General features: G+C 40.6%; 1 protein-coding gene across 3 annotated transcripts in view; it reads right to left on the bottom strand.

Moving 5' to 3' along the window:
* LOC309865110 (uncharacterized protein) overlaps positions 1–17764 on the bottom strand; it is a 285659-nt gene that overhangs the window by 75195 nt on the left and 192700 nt on the right. For all 3 annotated transcript variants that reach the window (XM_082731325.1, XM_082731324.1, XM_082731326.1), the window contains exon 4: positions 11220–11391. The gene's annotated coding sequence lies outside the window, so the exon portion shown is untranslated. The remainder of the gene's footprint in view (positions 1–11219; positions 11392–17764) is intronic.

The raw sequence follows: 17764 nt of genomic DNA, 5'->3' as shown, positions 1-17764 counted from the left end.
ATGAATGATTATGTCATTTATCTAAACTCCTAAAATTAGATGACAAAAGTAGAAATAGAAACTAAATTTTCTAATTTCAACCCGATGGAATTTCTCATAAACCATGCTATCTCTTGAAAACTCTACTTTTCAAGGAAGCACAGCTTTGAGCACATACTGCTGCAAATCTAGCTTTTTTCCCTAAATCTCTATGTCGTTATATATTTGTACATGCTATAAACATATAAGGGATACATTTCAGAGGTAACGTTTTGAGAGAGAAATGTCATCCCCTAAGCAGCCCAGAAGCAAGGAGTCATCTACAAACATTGACAAAGGTCATGGTCATGAGGGGCCCAGCAAAGAGTATGTTTTTGGAAATTACCAAAGCAAAAACTGAATAATTCAGTTATTTCTAGTAACTCTCATTAACGTGTCAGCTACATTCCTTTGCATTGATTATCAAATAAGCTCTTCTGCTCGACCATTAAGTTTCCACAGATCCCTAAATGTCCATGTTTCTGACGACCAGACTCTTCCTGGCTTATACAATCATCATCGAAGCTCCTTCCAGGCAGGCCCATATGTCATCCACAAACTCTGCCAAATATCACATGCCATATGTCAATATCTCTGCTTATATGTCCGAACTGTTATTTTTAAACAATTTTTATTTGGACGCTACCGTGACTATCAGACAACATTTAGGAAATCTCTACTTTCCTTTGGGCTTTATGCCTGTGTTTATAGATGTCCTTCCATAACTGAACAGAGAGGGGAAAATGTACTTTTTATGGTAGTTATTTTTTTCCCTTTTCTCCCATTTATTCAGCTGCGAACAGGAAATGAAAAAAACTGAGCAACGGAGTTGAACAAACGATAAACTACCTCTATTTCTGGCAGGCAGCAAGCGATCTATGGTCCACACGATGGCAGGGGACACACTCGCTGGTTCCGTGGGCTTTCTGCTTAGGCTTGGAGTTCACGGAATATATTTCTCTAACGTGACAGCAAAGTGCACCAAGACAATATAGAGAATAAAGCAGATGCCAAGAGCAGGGTGAACCCAAACTAATCGGGTAATATTGCTATAATTTTTCAGACTTTTTTTTTTTTCTCTTACAGGACTAAGTTTGCTCTGAGTAAAATCTGTAGGTTTTCAAAATCCTGTTGACCACCCCAAAGTGAGAAGCCAGAACATTCCATGAACACGGGGTATGGGGTGGGGGAAGCCTGTCAGCCACAGCTCTGACTGAACAGAGGGTGTTTCTTTTAAGGGAGCAAAGGGAGGCAACTCAGAAATAGGTGATGGGCCCCCCCAAAACAGGTATTTGAGTGGAAGTTAAAAGACATTTTTCTGACAGTGTGGAATACTGTAGGGCATCTTGAAAACTCAAATATCCATCCTGTGCCCTCACTTATCAACTCTGGTGTCATTCCAATGAGACAGAAAACAGAGAATAAGGGACATGGAACTTCTACCGGCGGGAGTTGAGGAGGTTGTGGGGGGACCTTGAAGGCCTAAAAAGAAGAGTGTCTAGAGGGGGGAAGTGTGCAGAAAGGAAGACAGCAGGGCGCAAAAGGGGGGTTTCACCCGTTTCCCAAAATGGACTGGGTCTGGTTCTGAGCCCAGAGAAAAAGAAAGACGCACCTGCTCTGTTTACTCCTTCCAAACCAAACAGGCCAAAATTCAAGGGAACACCATTCAGTGCACCCTTTCAGCTTCAAGAACAAAGAAAGAAACTTCTATGAACCAGCATTTGAACTTAACTGCCCTGTGAAACATGGCTTCTATGGCAAAGGAGTTCAAAATGGCTTACAAATGAACTTTTGGAACAAAACCTTTCCCAGGTAAGAGATTTCCTATAAAGAGGCAAATGGAGGGAAAAAAAAAAAAAATAAAAGATGATCCCAGGAACCAATTCTGATAGGCCGAGGAGAACCCACACAGTCTGTAGAAAGAAACAAGTTAAAATTTAAAATTTCCCCAAGCCACCGAATCCTACATCTTGGGTAAATTAATTTTAGTCTTAGATAGTGATGCATTAACAAAGTCTTTATGCCGTATATTAAAAGCTATCATTCAATGAATACCATCCCTGTGACTGAATTTGAAGCTATGAAATCTGACTCTTTGTTTATCAGTAGGCAGGGAGGCCAGAGAACTGAGGTTTGAAAAATAAACTGTCTAAGTGAGTTAATCATTTCAAGTGTGATTAGCTCTTCCAATTTTAGTGATAACCTCCTTATCCATCATGATGACAATCAAATCACTGACCACCTGAGCTCCAGATTTTAAAGTATCTCTGGGACTGCCCTGAAATTACCTTCTTTTACTTAGTTGTCAAGTGAGTCGAGGGTTTATTATCTGCTTCCCCTGACAAGAGTGTAAATTCCACGAGGCGCAGGGCCTTCCAATCACTTACCACTGGATCTCCAGTGTCTCGAATAGTACAAGACACAGAGGAGTTGTTGAGGGAAGAAAGGAATCATATAAAAAAATGATTTTCCTATATCCATCTTATTAAAAAAAATATAAATGCTAAAGCTAGTAAGGGGATATCCGAACCTGTGGTTTATCTGTTAGGAAAATCTCAATTCTAATTACTTTCAACCATCTTTCAGTTGTCAGTAAATCATTAGCCAGGCAATTTACTACCAACGTGGTGACCATCTCTGTCTTTACAAAAGCATTCAGGTTCAATAATGCTATTCTAAATATAATCCTAGAAGGCAAATATTAAGGAAAGTAATTCCAGGCCATTAGGTTAACTACAGGCCAACACCATCCGACAGTAGAAAGCTGTTGGCCTGAGACTCAAGAAACTAAAATTCTAGTCTAAACATTTACTTACCACTTGTGGGGAACTTATGTAGGCCATTTGACCTCTCTGAGCTAAAGCCTCGTCTGTGAAACGTCAAGATTAGATGTGATTGCCAAGACCTCTGCTAGCTCTAAAAGCCTATAAGGGTAATAAATTGAAATGATTAGCTGGAAGAAATCTGGACCATGCACATAGACATACTAGTAACAGAGAACACCCAGAGTTTTTACTGAGGGCCAGACTGTCTTCCAAGCACATAACATCAACAGACACACAAAATATTCACAAACAAGCCTATGAGCTAGCTTTAGTCCTCTTCATTCTAAAGAAAGAGAAACTGAGGCCACGACCTGTTAGACCACTTTCTCAAGGCTCAAACAGATACACATGCACAGCCAAAGACATCAAGTGATCTGCCCTCTGCCTCCTGTCGTCCCGGCCTCTACCTCTTTTGAAATCTCCGCACTCAAGCCCCCTGGACTTGTATCTGGACCCTGAGGATAGAAACATGTTCCTGTCTCAGATTCTTGGCACTGGCTGCTCTCTTTGCTTGGAGGGTCCTTCCCATGGCTGGTTTCCTTTCTCAGCTGGGTCTTACAGCAAAGCTCATTGGCCCACCCTGATCCCCCTAACGAAAGTCATCAGGATACAGAACCACTTCTTTTTTCCCTGTATTTACAACCATCTAAAACGATCTCATTGCTTATTCATTCATTCATTGAGTATCTCCTGAAAGTAGGAGAGAAGTTCTACAAGGGCAAGGATTTTGATTTGTCATCCCTGTATCTCCATGAGCTAGACCAGCAGTGAGGACAAAGTCGTTATGCTAATTAACTATAGGAAAAAAGGACGAGGGAATGAATGATTAGCTAATAAAAACGACTTTCCTATATTCATCCTAGTTACTCGAAAGGAGGAATGCTAAAGGTACTCCAGGATGCAAAGAATCTTGATGGTGCCATTTAAGTAAGATCTTCAGACAAAGGAGAATTGAGTTTACTGACAATATTTAGTACCCACGTTTCTCAGAATCCCTGCTTTATTGTCAGCTCCTATCAAAATAATTATGTAAACATCTCACTTTTTTATTAAGTGAGTGTGTTCATTTCAGAGAGGAGTTCAGATCTTTCGCTAAATCACCCAAGAAACTGAGTGACAATATGAGTCACCAAAAACATTAAGCCCACAGAATCTAACACTTCCAAGAAGTCTTAAATTTTACATTAAAGTGTCTGTGCTTAAAGAGCCACAGCACAAGTGATGTGAAGGTAACAGAAACAATGGCAACCAGGTTTTCATGTCTTCTCTGGGGAAGGTGGTAAAATATCATTTTATCGCTACAGACAAAGGGGACTGTGAGCAGGTCTTGAGCCCAATCAGCTTTTGGAGGTGGCTTAAGGAACACAGGGAGAGTGGACCTGGGGGGGATCAGTAGGTTAAGCATCAGCCTTTGGCTCAGGTTATGACTCCAGGGTCCTGGGATGGAGGCGAGCCCTGTGTCTGGATCCCTGCTCCGTGGGGAGACTGCTTCTCCCCCTGCCTCTTCCCTGCTCGTGCTTTCTCTCTCTTTCTCTATCAAATGAAGAAATCTTTAAAATCTTTAAAAAAGAAAACAAAACAAAGAACACGGAGCGCCCTAGACGGGAAGGGCACGCGACGGGGAAAGGTCAAGTCTTTCATGGTCCTCAAATTCTCATGCTTACTTCCATCAATTATTTAAGGTGGCTTTAAATAAAAATCCGTATGAAATACGAAGAAAAGATAAAAACAAAGAGGGTAAAAAAAAAATGGCATCAAGGGAAAATGACAACCCAAGAGATTCACTGAGGCCAGGACTGAAGTGAATACACAAGCAGCCTTCAGAGCTTGGACCCCTAGACCCTTGCTAGATCCCATACTGACCCTATCTTTTCCAGTATCCAGTGGGAGGAGGGCCTGGGGAGACAGAACCAGGAAGTCTGCGATTCAGACGAAGCCCAGTCAGGTGCATCATGAATGGCATGCATGGACAATGTGGCCCGAGACAAGCAATGCTTTCAAATCTAAGAGAATGTTCCTCCCGTGGGTCCCCATAAAGGGGACACTGAGCGGTGAAAAAAACCCAGCAGCACCCTTACACGCAGTGCATCAACATGTTTTGTAAGCCTGTTCCATGTAAAATCACTCGCTGGAGGCTGGGGCATGGTACTCAGGAAGCAATTCAATCAAAACAACGATTTGGCGGGGGGGGGGGGGGGGGGGGGGGGGCAACAGTAGGGAGCGGTCAATTAATGTTCCGGCCGGACCACAGATAGTTCTGCTGGGGTGTGTGTCTGGGCGTGAGGGGGTGTGTGAGGACATTCATGAGTTTATAAATATCTTTTGTTCAAGGGAGCCATCCACAGAAGAGAGCGGCAGGGTCCCTAAGGCTGCGTTCCCTGAGAGTTTCGGGGGGCGCGACTATCCTGCGTTGTACATCGGCTCGGAACAACAGGTTTAAACTGGGATGGGTTCTCATTCTTACAGGAAAGCTGAGGTGTCGGCCCAACACGCCATACAGTGAGTATCTCAGTTCCTAAGGGAAAAAGCAAGAAGCTGCCCCGGGATGCAGTTTTGGAAATTCAGATGAAAGGATCCGCAGCCCCCCAAATTTCGCCAGCAGCAGGTACATGGTTGAAACAAATTAACCTGAAAATTATACATTGGCAAACCCCAATTATGCATGTCTTTTAGCCTTTTTATTTTTTTCTTTTAAATCTCCGGAAAGCACCTCAGAAATGGTTCGTCTCAAGTAACAGGCCATTCTCCGTATAGTACAGGAGAGTTGCCTGGAAAATATTTACCCAGAGAACTAAATAAATTTATATACTGCATAAGCTCAAAAATTATAAGGCGTGCGTGGCTGGGTCACTCGGTAGAGCGTTCAACTCCTGATCTCGGCGTTTTCCGTTTGAGCACAAATGAAAAATAAAATCTTTACAAAAATGTAAGTCGGGGCGCCTGGGTGGCTCAGTGGGTTGGGCCTCTGCCTTCAGCTCGGGTCATGATGCCAGGATCCTGGGATCGAGTCCCACATCGGGCTCTATGCTCAGCAGGGAGCCTGCTTCCTCCTCTCTCTCTGCCTGCCTCTCTGCCTACTTGTGATCTCTGTCTGTTAAGTAAATAAAGTCTTTAAAAAAAAAAATGTAAGCCAGTTGTTTGATTTGGATAGTTTCTTTCTAATAAAATATTTTATTTATTTATTTGACAGACAGCAATCACAAGTAGGCAGAACAGCAGGCAGAGGTGGGCGGGGTGGGGGGGGTGAGAAGCAGACTCCCCGCTGAGCAGAGAGCCCAATGTGGGGCTCGATTCCAGGACCCCAAGATCATGACCTGAGCCGAAGGCAGAGGTCCCAACCACTGAGTCACCCAGATGCCCCTGATTTGGATGGTTGTAAAAAAAAATGATGAGTTTTGTTTTGGAGTGAGTACACATGAGCCCCTCTGCTTAGCAAGAAATGAGGTGGGCAGGGGTACCTGGGTGGCTCAGCCAGTTAAGCATCTGCCTTCTGCTCAGGTCATGAGCTCTGCCATCGGGACCCCGTTCAGTGGGGAGTCTACTTCTCCCTCTGTCCCTCCCCTGCTCATGCTCCTGCATTCTTTCTCTCAAATAAATAAACAAAATCTTAAAAAAAAAAATGATGTGGCCATGTGGCCAGATGTGTATTCAAGACATTGCTGGCTCATAATTCTTAGACCATGCCCATCCGAAGAAAGTCAGTGTACCTCTCTATTCTCTGCTTTGTTGTAAGACTCTAGGAAAACAATATGCCATTTAATATAATACCGATGTTTAATTTCTGTGCTCATATATAAATCCACATAAATATATATAGTAATTCTTAAATATTTCATATATACTTTTTTGAAACAGACCCCCTAAACTCTTCTGTAGGAATCTCACGGAGGATTCTGTTATTTACCTTCTTCTCTTAATGAGGAACCTTGTGAAAAAATTCCTTCCTGGGATTAGTACACAAAGTAACTGTATCTCTTGAACAACTGGTCTATTTCTAACCTAAACTCGGTGAACTATGGAATTGTACATGTTACAGTTTTTCAGTTCATTGTTAAAAAGTTTAGTGCTGACTTTTTGGTCTATTGGTAGCAAGTGTGTAGGTTTGTATAATATGCATTTAGTATTTTTGTCAGTTTATCTTTTAAAGTTTAAATTGTTTTTAATTTAATTACTTTTAGTGATATTTTGCTATATTTTCTTGGTGTGTTTTAAGTCTGCTTTAAATCTACAATAGTGGGATGGACTTGTTAGTCTGTTTTCTCTTTATATACAATATGGGATTAAGTAGTCTGCTTTATCAAAAATGAAAGAAAGAAAGAAAGAAAGAAAGAAAGAAAGAAAGAAAGAAAGAAAGAAAGAAAGACAGACAATAAGGGGTGCCTGGCTGACGTAGAGATCATGTAACTCTTGATCTTAGGGTCATGAGTTCAAGGCCCATATTGGATATAGAGATGACTTAAGTAAAACTTAGAAAAAAAAAACCCCACAAAATCTGGTGTACTTTTTAAATCGAATAGCTGATAATCTAATAAGTGGATATCTGGAGAGCAAGAAAATAAATACATTGTGGACTTACATTTTTATTACTTTGAAACAGAACTGAAGATAGCATACCTCCTAAATATCCATAAGTTTGAAAATTAATTTAAATTGATTTCCTTTAATGTGCTGGCTTTTTGGGTATGTGTTAGGGATGGAATTGTTTATTGTTGTTTTACCTAAAACTATCAGGGAAAGTCTTAATTGTGAAATAAACCTGGATTCAAAATTTTTATTCACATGAAACACAACTATTCATTTGTTATAGAATTTGAATCCTTTGTGAAAGTATTAGTCTTAATATCTTAATTTTTTGTCTTACGTCACACAGAAATCATTTTCTTCAACTACTATATCCCCAAATTACCCTCAATAAATTTATCATAATATTACTATATGTTTTGGCAGCCACTAGAATATAGAATACACTTAACAGTAATATGAATATGGTGATATTTTTTAAGTCTTCCAATATTTGGTAACGCAGTTCTCCAATTTACTCATACTTGGAATATAAGTATTTAAATAAGCTTAAAAGGAACAGATCAAATAAAAATATTCAAGTAACTTCTTTAAACTTCCATCTCAAAATTTCTAATATGGCAATTTTTTCAAAGTGTTTACTCTAACATCAATTTTCTAGTTTAATGCTTTTATAACATAGAGTTCATGCCATTCATGATTTTGTCAAGTTAGATAGTACCCTCAATATCACTTTACGATATTTCTAACTTCCACCTAAAGTTTTTCTTTGCCATCGAAATCAGTTTCCATACATGGTGAAGGCCATATGTAGATACACAGACATTTCCAGTTCAGAAAATGACTTAAAAAGGAAGAAAAGCTTTTTTTGTGGAACTGTTCTTCAAATTCAAAAAGCAGAAGACTTCCCAAAGAAGGAGGAAAAGAGCAGATGTTCTGGAAATAGGAATAACAGAAGGTGTACATTTAGAAAGGTGGGGGGAAAATTAGCAAGATAAGGAACAATCCAGATAAGAGAGGACTACCCAGAATCAAGGCCACAAGAGGGAACTGTTTTAAGAGGCAGGGAATGCTCAAAAATGTTGACATCAGGGGCACCTGGGTGGCTCAGTGGGTTAAAGCCTCTGCCTTCGGCTCAGGTCATGATATCAGGGTCCTGGGATCGAGCCCCGCACTGGGCTCTCTGCCTGCTTCTCTGCCTACTTGTGGTATCTCTCTCTCTCTCTCTGTTAAATAAGTAAATAAAATCATTTTTTTTCTTCTTGAATTATTAATAATTTATTTGCCAAGTAATATATGAATCCAATTATTTCTTTTTTTTTTTAATTTTTATTTTTTTATAAACATATATTTTTATCCCCAGGGGTACAGGTCTGTGAATCACCAGGTTTACACACTTCACAGCACTCACCCAAGCACATACCCTCCCCAATGTCCATAATCCCACCCCCTTCTCCCAACCCCCCTCCCCCCAGCAACCCTCAGTTTGTTTTGTGAGATTAAGAGTCACTTATGGTTTGTCTCCCTCCCAATTCCATCTTGTTTCGTTGATTCTTAGAGAAATAAGTCAAGCAGAGAAAGACAACTATCATATGATCTCCCTGATATGAGGAAGTGGTGAGGCAACATGGGGGCTTAAGTGGGTAGAAGAAGAATCAATAAATAAAATTAAAAAAAAAAATGTTGACATCAACAGAGATGCTATGAAGAACGGACACTGAGCAAAGGTCACTATATACGATTAAAACAATATATTAATAATACTCTGGAACAGTCTCAGTGAAAACATACAGAATGAGTTCAGATCATAAGGATGTAAAGTAGACACGTAGACGTAAGATGTTGACTATTCATCCTAGAATTGTGGCAGTAAAGCAAGGACAGTCGTCCCCACAACCCCATATGTTCCAAGATCCCCAGGGGATGCCTGAAACCGCAGAAAGTACTGAACCCTACAGACACTGTGTTTTCCATCCATACATACATACCTATGATAGAGTTTCATTTATATGGCAGAAATAGTGATAACTATTAGTTATCTAATAACTAATAACTATTAGTTATTAATTGGATAATATTTAAAAATATTATCACTATTAGTGATAAGAAATAGTGATAACTAATCAAATAGGACAATGATAACAGTATGCTGTAATAAAGCTAAGTGAATGGGATTTCTCTCTCAGAATAGCTACAGTATGGTACTCTCTCCTTGGGATGATGGGAGATGATAAAATGCCTACATGAGGAGATAAAATGAGGTGAATGATGTAGGCACTGTGAACTAGCATTAGGTTGTTATCAGCCTTCGGACAGGAAGTGAGGAGGCGGCTCATCTGCTTCCGGATCATGGCTGACCACCAGTAACTGAAATGGCAGAAAGCAAATTGGCACATAATGGGACGAGTGCAAAATGCTGGGGCAGAAGCTACACTCCGATGAAACCAGGTCACCATGAGACATGATTCATAGCCCTCCTCAGTTTGGGGCACATTTCTCTCTGCCCTAGGTTAAACGGCTATTTATTTATTCAGTGACTTTTCATTCCATGACTATTCTAAATATAACAATCTGCGTTATTTAAAAATATGCACTGGGACTTATTCACCTAGAAATAGTATGAAGTACCAGATAGTGACACATTTTGAAAGAGCCCTTGAGCTACACTTATTTAAAGACAATTCAATAACTGTGGATCTCAAGTAGAAAATACACAGCACAGGTACACACTAGTTCAATACTCATCTCAATTACACAATGCTTTATGAACTACTGTACTTTGTGCTGTTTTTAAAATTTCACTCAAGAGTTGCACATCATTCTACTGGATTGTCATAATAAATTCAAAATGAAATTGAAAAAAAAATCACTAAATAAAATCCAAACGATATTAAAATTCTATTTTAATAGCACTGTGCAGGGTGCCTGGGTGGCTCAGTGGGTTAAAGCCTCTGCCTTCGGCTCAGGTCATGATCTCAGAGTCCTGGGATCAAGCCCTGCATCGGGCTCCCTGCTCAGTAGGAAACCTGTTTCCACCTCTCTCTCTCTGCCTGCCTTTCTACCTACTTGTGATCTCTCTCTCTCTCTGTCAAATAAATAAATAAACAATCTTTTGAAAAATATATAATATAAAACGTACTGTGCAACACCATAACTCATATCCCTTTCTCCTGCTCTCGGAAATAAAATTAATGTGGAGCGCCTGGGTGGTTCAGTCAGTTGAGCCTCTGCCTTCAGCTCAGGTCATGATCCCAGGGTCCTGGGATCGAGCCCGCAGAGGGTTCCCTGCTCAGTGAACAGCCTGCTTCTCCCTCTGCCTCTGCCTCCTATCACCCTCATCTCGGTCTTTCTCTCTCTTAAATAAATCAATAAATCTTAAAAAAAAAGAAAGAAAGAAAGAAAGAAAGAAAGAAAGAAAGAAAGAAAGAAAGAAAGAAAGAAAGAAAGAAAATTAATGAAAAAGAGTCCCCAAATATCTCTACCAACGCCTTCTGTGTGCCTATTATGTAAACCCACAGCGTCTCCTTTCTCCTTGTAGGAATTTTAACTCTACAAGAGCCTAAAACTTGGGTGAGTGACTTCTAAAAAATTGAGTCACATGATTGCTATAATAAATGTACATCGATATATAATACCATAAGACAAACATATTGTATTTTATATTTTATTGTTATGGGGACGGGGGGAGGAGAGTGACATGGTGTCTAGGTAGAAGGAGGCACTGAGGAAGGTAAACTATCAGTTGTTACAGGGAAAGGTAAATTATAGTTGCCCATGACATTTGTCGCTAATTATAACAATCATCCTCCTAGACAACAGGAGGATAATGACACTCAATCAAGAGTAAGTACTCACAATTTCCTCCCCAGGCTCCACAGCCCCATTGGTTTCAGCTCCTCTGTCCTTCTCCAAGCGGGAACAGGATCGTTCTTTCCTGAATTCTTTCTCAACCATCCTTTAACCCTTTTATCTAGCCCATGATCAAAGAGCTCTTTGTCTTGGCATTGAGCAATCCAACCGAAAAACCCTGACAGAGGAAGAAAGAAGGAATCTATTCAAACTAGGAAGGTAGATTCGGAGAATAAAAGCAAAATAAAGACATCCGAAAACAATACATTGCCATAAATAAAATATGATGAAAGCACACGTATGAGTTGACTTATGCTGTGTTGGATGATTCTCAAGGCATAATATACAAGAGAATTTCTAACCTTTGTCTCGAGCCTAAAATAGGTCTGAAGCTACGCATTTCAATGTTTATCCTTAAATGAAAAAACGCACCTGAAAACATAATTATTGAGGACTAGACAAATACTACTCTGAATAACAGTGTCCCCAATTTTCCACTATAATTTTCATGTACTTTCGTATGTGTCTGAAGTATGTACTCAAAATACATACTCAACTCTCACGCACTTTCTATAATAAGGGCAATTTTTGAAGTATATAAGCAAATATAAATTAACCAGATACTTTTATAAAGCTTGAAATACCATACTGTATAATACCCTGTATGTACAAACCAGGGAAAAGCCGTGTGTTCTGATTTGGGGTTGATAAAATATAGTTATCATGGACCTCGACCACATCAGGAAATATACAGTAAATGCTGACCAGAGGTTCTCACTGTGCAGTGAGGAGAGATCAAGGGAAAGTAAGTTTAAATTGCACTAGGTGCAATTTTGAGCAAACAAGAAGCAATTTTTGATATGTCAGAAAAATCTACCAAGGGTGGTAATGGATTTAGCTTGATCTGTGAATGAAAAAAACAGTCACTCATTACTGTCACTGCTGTCATATTCACCACGGCCAACACTGGTACCATCAGCTTCGTCAGTATTTATATTCAAAATCCCTTGGTAGTCCCTTCTATCATAAATAATTATCTTACCCTGGGTAAGTCACCTGCTAGGACATGTTCAAGTAAAACAATATTTGAGGCAGGGACAGATACCGTTCGCGTGGGACTGGAAGCTGATACATCTAGGGGTCCCACTTCAAGAGAAAAAACACAAAATTGTGGATGCAAAAATCACGCATAAGCATAAATATTTGGAATGAATAAAAATCAACTGTAACAGGTTTCAAAATGTTAAGGCTGATGAACACATTATAAACTCAAGGAAAACAAACATTTTCATGAATAACCTATCAGACCACCACTGCGGTAAGTTTTACCTACATGTTTTGGCCTCAACTTCTACAATTCCCTCTGTTGTAGAGACACTAGACAGCTAATTTAGTCTTTTTTTTTTTTTAAGATTTTATTTATTTATTAGACAGACAGAGAGCACAAGCAGGAAGAGAAAGAGGAGGAAGCAGCCTCCCTGCTGAGCAGAGAGCCCGATGCGGGGCTTGATCCCAGGACCCTGGGAGAGGCAGAGGCTCTAACCCGCTGAGCCACCCAGGTGACCCAATTTAGTCTTTACTTGAACATGGTTAATAACATTTTCTTTTTATTAATAGTTTAGAAATGACTCTACTTTTTGATGCATTATCAGTAATTTACTTCTTTAATTTTTGCATTATCAGGAATGGAAAGGTTTGTTGGTAACTTGGGAAAACTTTTGTCACGTCTTCCTATACATGAGCATAGAATTTAGAACATTTTTGTGCAGACAAGGTCCTGGGTCTATATAAAAAAGCTTTATATATTGTAAACCATAGTTTTCCTCCAGTAGCTACACAAGTCCACTCTCAATGCCATAGCATATGTCCCCATGGCTTTGGTATTTCCCATCAAGAAGCAGGTAACAACAGTAGGCAGCAGAAGTAATCCCAGAAGTCGTTCCTAAACAAGACTTAATGATTTAATGATACTTGAAAGCAACTATGAATCACATAAACAGATACTAATGAACTCTAAGCATATCCCTGACTCAGCTTCTCTTTATGTGATCCCTAAAAAATATCATTTGACATTAATGTTTGGAGCTAATAAATAGATTTATTATCTTGATTGTATATTAGGAGCATATATATACATATGTCAAAATGTATCAAATTATATGCGTCAAATAGTCTCACCTTATTGTATGTTGTTTATAAATTTGGTTTTCTTGTTAAGATTTCATTTACTGATTTCAGAGAGAGAGTGTGCAAGCATGAGTGGGAAGAGGGACAGAGAGAGAAGCAGGCTCCCCGCTGAGCAGGGAGCCCGGCGCCGGGCTGGATCCCAGAACCCTGGGATCGTGATCTGAGCCCAAGGCAGATGCTTCAACAACTGAGCCACCCAGGTGTCCCAAATTGGTTTTTATAAGCAATGTATCACTCCAAATCTAATCAGGGTTCAGAAAACACTCAGTCTCTTGAGCAGAGAAGTTTTGATATAAAGAAAAATTAAGTGTCGTGAGCTCTTTCCCCGGTAAGTCCACAGGGTTCCTGGATTCTAGATGAATGCATGGCATGGGATGACTAATCTAGGAGTCTTTCTTACATAAAGTTGGCATAACTCTGAAAAAAGAATAATTAACTATAATGACGGGCAATGATAAAGATGTAAGGAAAATTTTTTAAAAAGAGTAAGTTTGAAGGAGAATATTTAAAGAGGATCAAACGTGGAAGTGGTGCCCTCTTCAAGGCTGAATGGAGACCAGACCAGAAAAAGTCTGTTTTACCGCCCACGGCATGGCAGCGAAGTGAGCTGCATTGCCTAAAGCAGAGATGGTCCGTGGGTGATAAACAGTAGGAATGGATGAATGAATGAATGAGTGAATGAATGAATGACAATCACCCTCTCCCAGTTGCAGGTGAAACAATTCTGGTGCATGAGAGCGTGAAAGGAGTCATGGATTGAAAGGGGAAGCCCTACTGCACTGTTGCAATGCAACTGTTAAACCATGCAAGCTGGTGCAGCCACTCTGGAAAACAGCATGGAGGTTCCTCAAGTGTTAAAAATAGAACTACTCTATGACCCAGAAATTGTACTACTGGGTATTTACCCCAATGATACAGATGTAGTGAAAAGAAGGGGCACAAACACCCCAATGTTCATAGCAACACTGTCCATGATAGCCAAACTCTGGAAGGAGCCGAGATCCCCTTCAACAAAGAAGATGTGGTTTGTACGTACAATGGAACATTCCTCAGCCATCAGAAAGGATGACTACCCACCATTTGCACTGACACGGATGGGACTGGAGGGCATTACGCTGAGTGAACCAAGTCAGTCAGAGAAAGACAATTATCAGATGGCTTCCCTCATTCTGGAACATAAGGAATAGCATGGAGGACCGAGGGAAAGGAAGGGAAAACGGAGCGGGAAGAAATCAGAGGGGGAGACAAACCATGAGACTCTGGACTCCGGGAATCCAACGAGGGTTACAGAAGGGAGGGGGTGGAGGGATGGGGTAACGGGGTGACGGGCATTAAGGAGGGCACGTGTGGTGACGAGCACTGGGTGTTCTATGCGACACTGGGTGTTCAGAGGAACTCTGAAATTGTGAAATGCAATCACTGACTACTACGTCAAAAACTAATGATGGGGGGCGCCTGGGTGGCTCAGTGGGTTAAAGCCTCTGCCTTCGGCTCGGGTCATGATCCCAGGGTTCTGGGATCGAGCCCCGCATCGGGCTCTCTGCTCGGTGGAGAGCCTGCTTCCCTCTCTCTCTCTCTGTCTGCCTCTCTGCCTACTTGTGATCTCTCTGTCAAATAAATAAATAAAATCTTTAAAAAAAAAAAAAACTAATGATGGCTAATTGGACATGATAAAAAAAAAAAAATTAAATAGCCAAATAAAGGAGTCGGGATGGAGCTCCAGTGGCGCCATCGGTTGGCGCACAGCACTTACACAGAAGAAGTTGGGGGCACACTCCCTAAGGGGGAGCTGTGAACAGGTGGTATGCCATGTCTTGTCAGGAGGGCTATGGAGAATGACTCCATGGGGTACCGCGGGAAGAGGCTGGTGGGGTGCTGTGCAGTTGGCATGTTGGAGGTTGGCATGTTGGAACTCTATGTCCCAAAAGGCCTCAGCAACCTCTGGAGAACATGGTGTCCATGTCAGCAGAGCCAGAGTAAGGGTGGTGGCCGGGGCAGGGAGCTTTTGGAGGAACTGAGTCTTCCATGTATGTTGCCGTGGCCGTGAGATGCTGACAGCCACGTAGCAGGAGCAAAGGGACAGCACAGCAGCAGATTGGACTGTTGAGTCTGTAACTGTGAAAGCACGGACACGTTACCAGATCTGCAGGCTAGCAAGTCAGCCTACCGTGGAGGTCTGTGTGTGTGCATGTGTCCAGATTCAGAAATATGTGGGGCTGTGCATGTGAGCGCGTGGGATCTCTTGTTCGGGGAATAGACCTTTTATATCCAGAGCAGTGGGTGTCCCTTCCTCATGATTCAATTCTTCCATACGGCGACCCGGTGGGGCAGCACATGCTCTATTTCCACGTGTGGAAATTGTTCCAAATGAAAATGCGGGACGATGCAGGGTGGCCCATGTACCCTGTGCGTAAAAATGAGCTTTGCACCGCGGGAGAGGAACTCTGAAATTGTGAAACGCAAAGCATATACGGCACTGCTGGCACACCAGCCTTCCTCCCTGTTAGAGAGACCTTTGCTCCAGAATATAAACAAATCCTCTCTGGAAATCCCCAACTCTTCCCTCTATATAACCACTAGAATATAAACAAATGTAAACAAAATGACTCTGGGGAGATAAATCGTTCTCTCTCCCCGGATATCTCTATCTTTATAGTTCTATTCAATCATCCTTTAGCTCAGGTGCCAGAATTCTTTGCTCAAAAGCCCTCACTGCAAAAATGTGAAAATAGACACAGAGCATTGACTCCCAACAGGAACCAGGAAGAAAATTCACTCCTCTGTAGTGTCCTCCAGTGCCTGCCTTTGACAAAGCTTATTATCACGCCTGCTGCAAAGGAGAAATGTTTAAAGCTCCATTCTCACAGAACAGGTAAAGAAGAGTTGATTTTGAGCTGAGAGGTAATAAATTGGTAACTGGAACACCCAATAAAAATATATAAACTTTATATCTGTGAGCTTGAGAACAAGATGAGATGGACAGATTCCTTAAAAGACACAAATTACTAAAGGTCGCACAGGAGGTAACAGTCTGTAGAGCACTGTATCAATTAAGAAATTTCATTTGTAATTTGAAATCTTTCCACAAAGAAAATTCCATATCTAATGGCTTTATTGGCCAGTTCTTGCAGACACTGAAGGGAGAAATAAATATTTCCCAACTCATTCTGTGATAATAGCATTATTGGAATCCAAAATCAAATACATTACAGGAAAAGATAACTACAGAGCAGTAGGTCCCATGAACATAGATGCAACAAGTTTTTAACATTGTAGTAAATCAAATCCAACTGTGTGTGTGTGTGTGTGTATAGATAGACTGATCAATCTATAGATAGATAGACATAAACATATTTTAAATATAATGCATCATAACTAGAGTCTATCCCAGAATACCAGTCTGGATTAATATGAAAAATCAAGTCCATTCACTGTATTAACTGATAAAGACACATACATTCAATTTCAAGAGATGTAGAAAAAATCATTTTGCAAAACCCAAATCCACTCCTGGTTTAAACAAAAAACAAACATAAAAAACCCACAAAGCTTTCAGGAAAGTGACACCAGAAGGAAACTTCTTCAACATGATAATTGACAGCTACAAAAAAATGTACAGCTAACATATTGAATATTAAATATTGAGTGCTCTTCTCCCAAAATCTGAACAAAGAAATGGCATCTGCTTTCACCACATCAACTCATCATTTTACTGGAGTTTAAGCCAGTGGAATAAGATAAGAAAAAATAAATAAAAGTCATCCAGATTAAAAAGGAAGACATTAAACTACCACTAATCCCAAATGACAAGATCATCTCTGTAGAAAATCCTGTGAAATTTACCCCCAGACACGCTGAACTAAAAATTGGGCTTACCAAGTTCATGAGACCCAAGATTAACTAAAAACAACAGCAACAACAAACCACACACACACAAAAATACTATAATTTTATGGACTGATGATAAATATTCAAAAGTTAGAATCGAAAGAAGCAATGCCATTTAGACAAGTGTCAAAAACAGGAAATACTTGGGACACCTGGGTGGCTCAGTTGGTTAAGCAGCTGCCTTCGGCTCAGGTCATGATCCCAGCGTCCTGGGATCGAGTCCCAAATCAGGCTCCTTGCTCCGCAGGGAGCCTGCTTCTCCCTCTGACTCTGCCTTCCACTCTGTCTGCCTGTGCTCGCTCTCGCTTGCTCTCTCTCTGACAAATAAATAAATAAAATCTTTAAAAAAAAAAAAAAACAGGAAATACTTAAATATCAATATGACAAAGATATGCAAGACCTCTACACTGAGAAATACAGAAGTTCACAGAGAGAAGTGAAGAACACCTAAACAAATGCAGACATGCAATGAGCTT

Source organism: Mustela nivalis, assembly GCF_964662115.1.
Source record: "Mustela nivalis genome assembly, chromosome: 5".
Taxonomy (NCBI): Eukaryota; Metazoa; Chordata; class Mammalia; order Carnivora; family Mustelidae; genus Mustela; species Mustela nivalis.
This window is presented reverse-complemented; position numbering and strand designations above follow the sequence as displayed.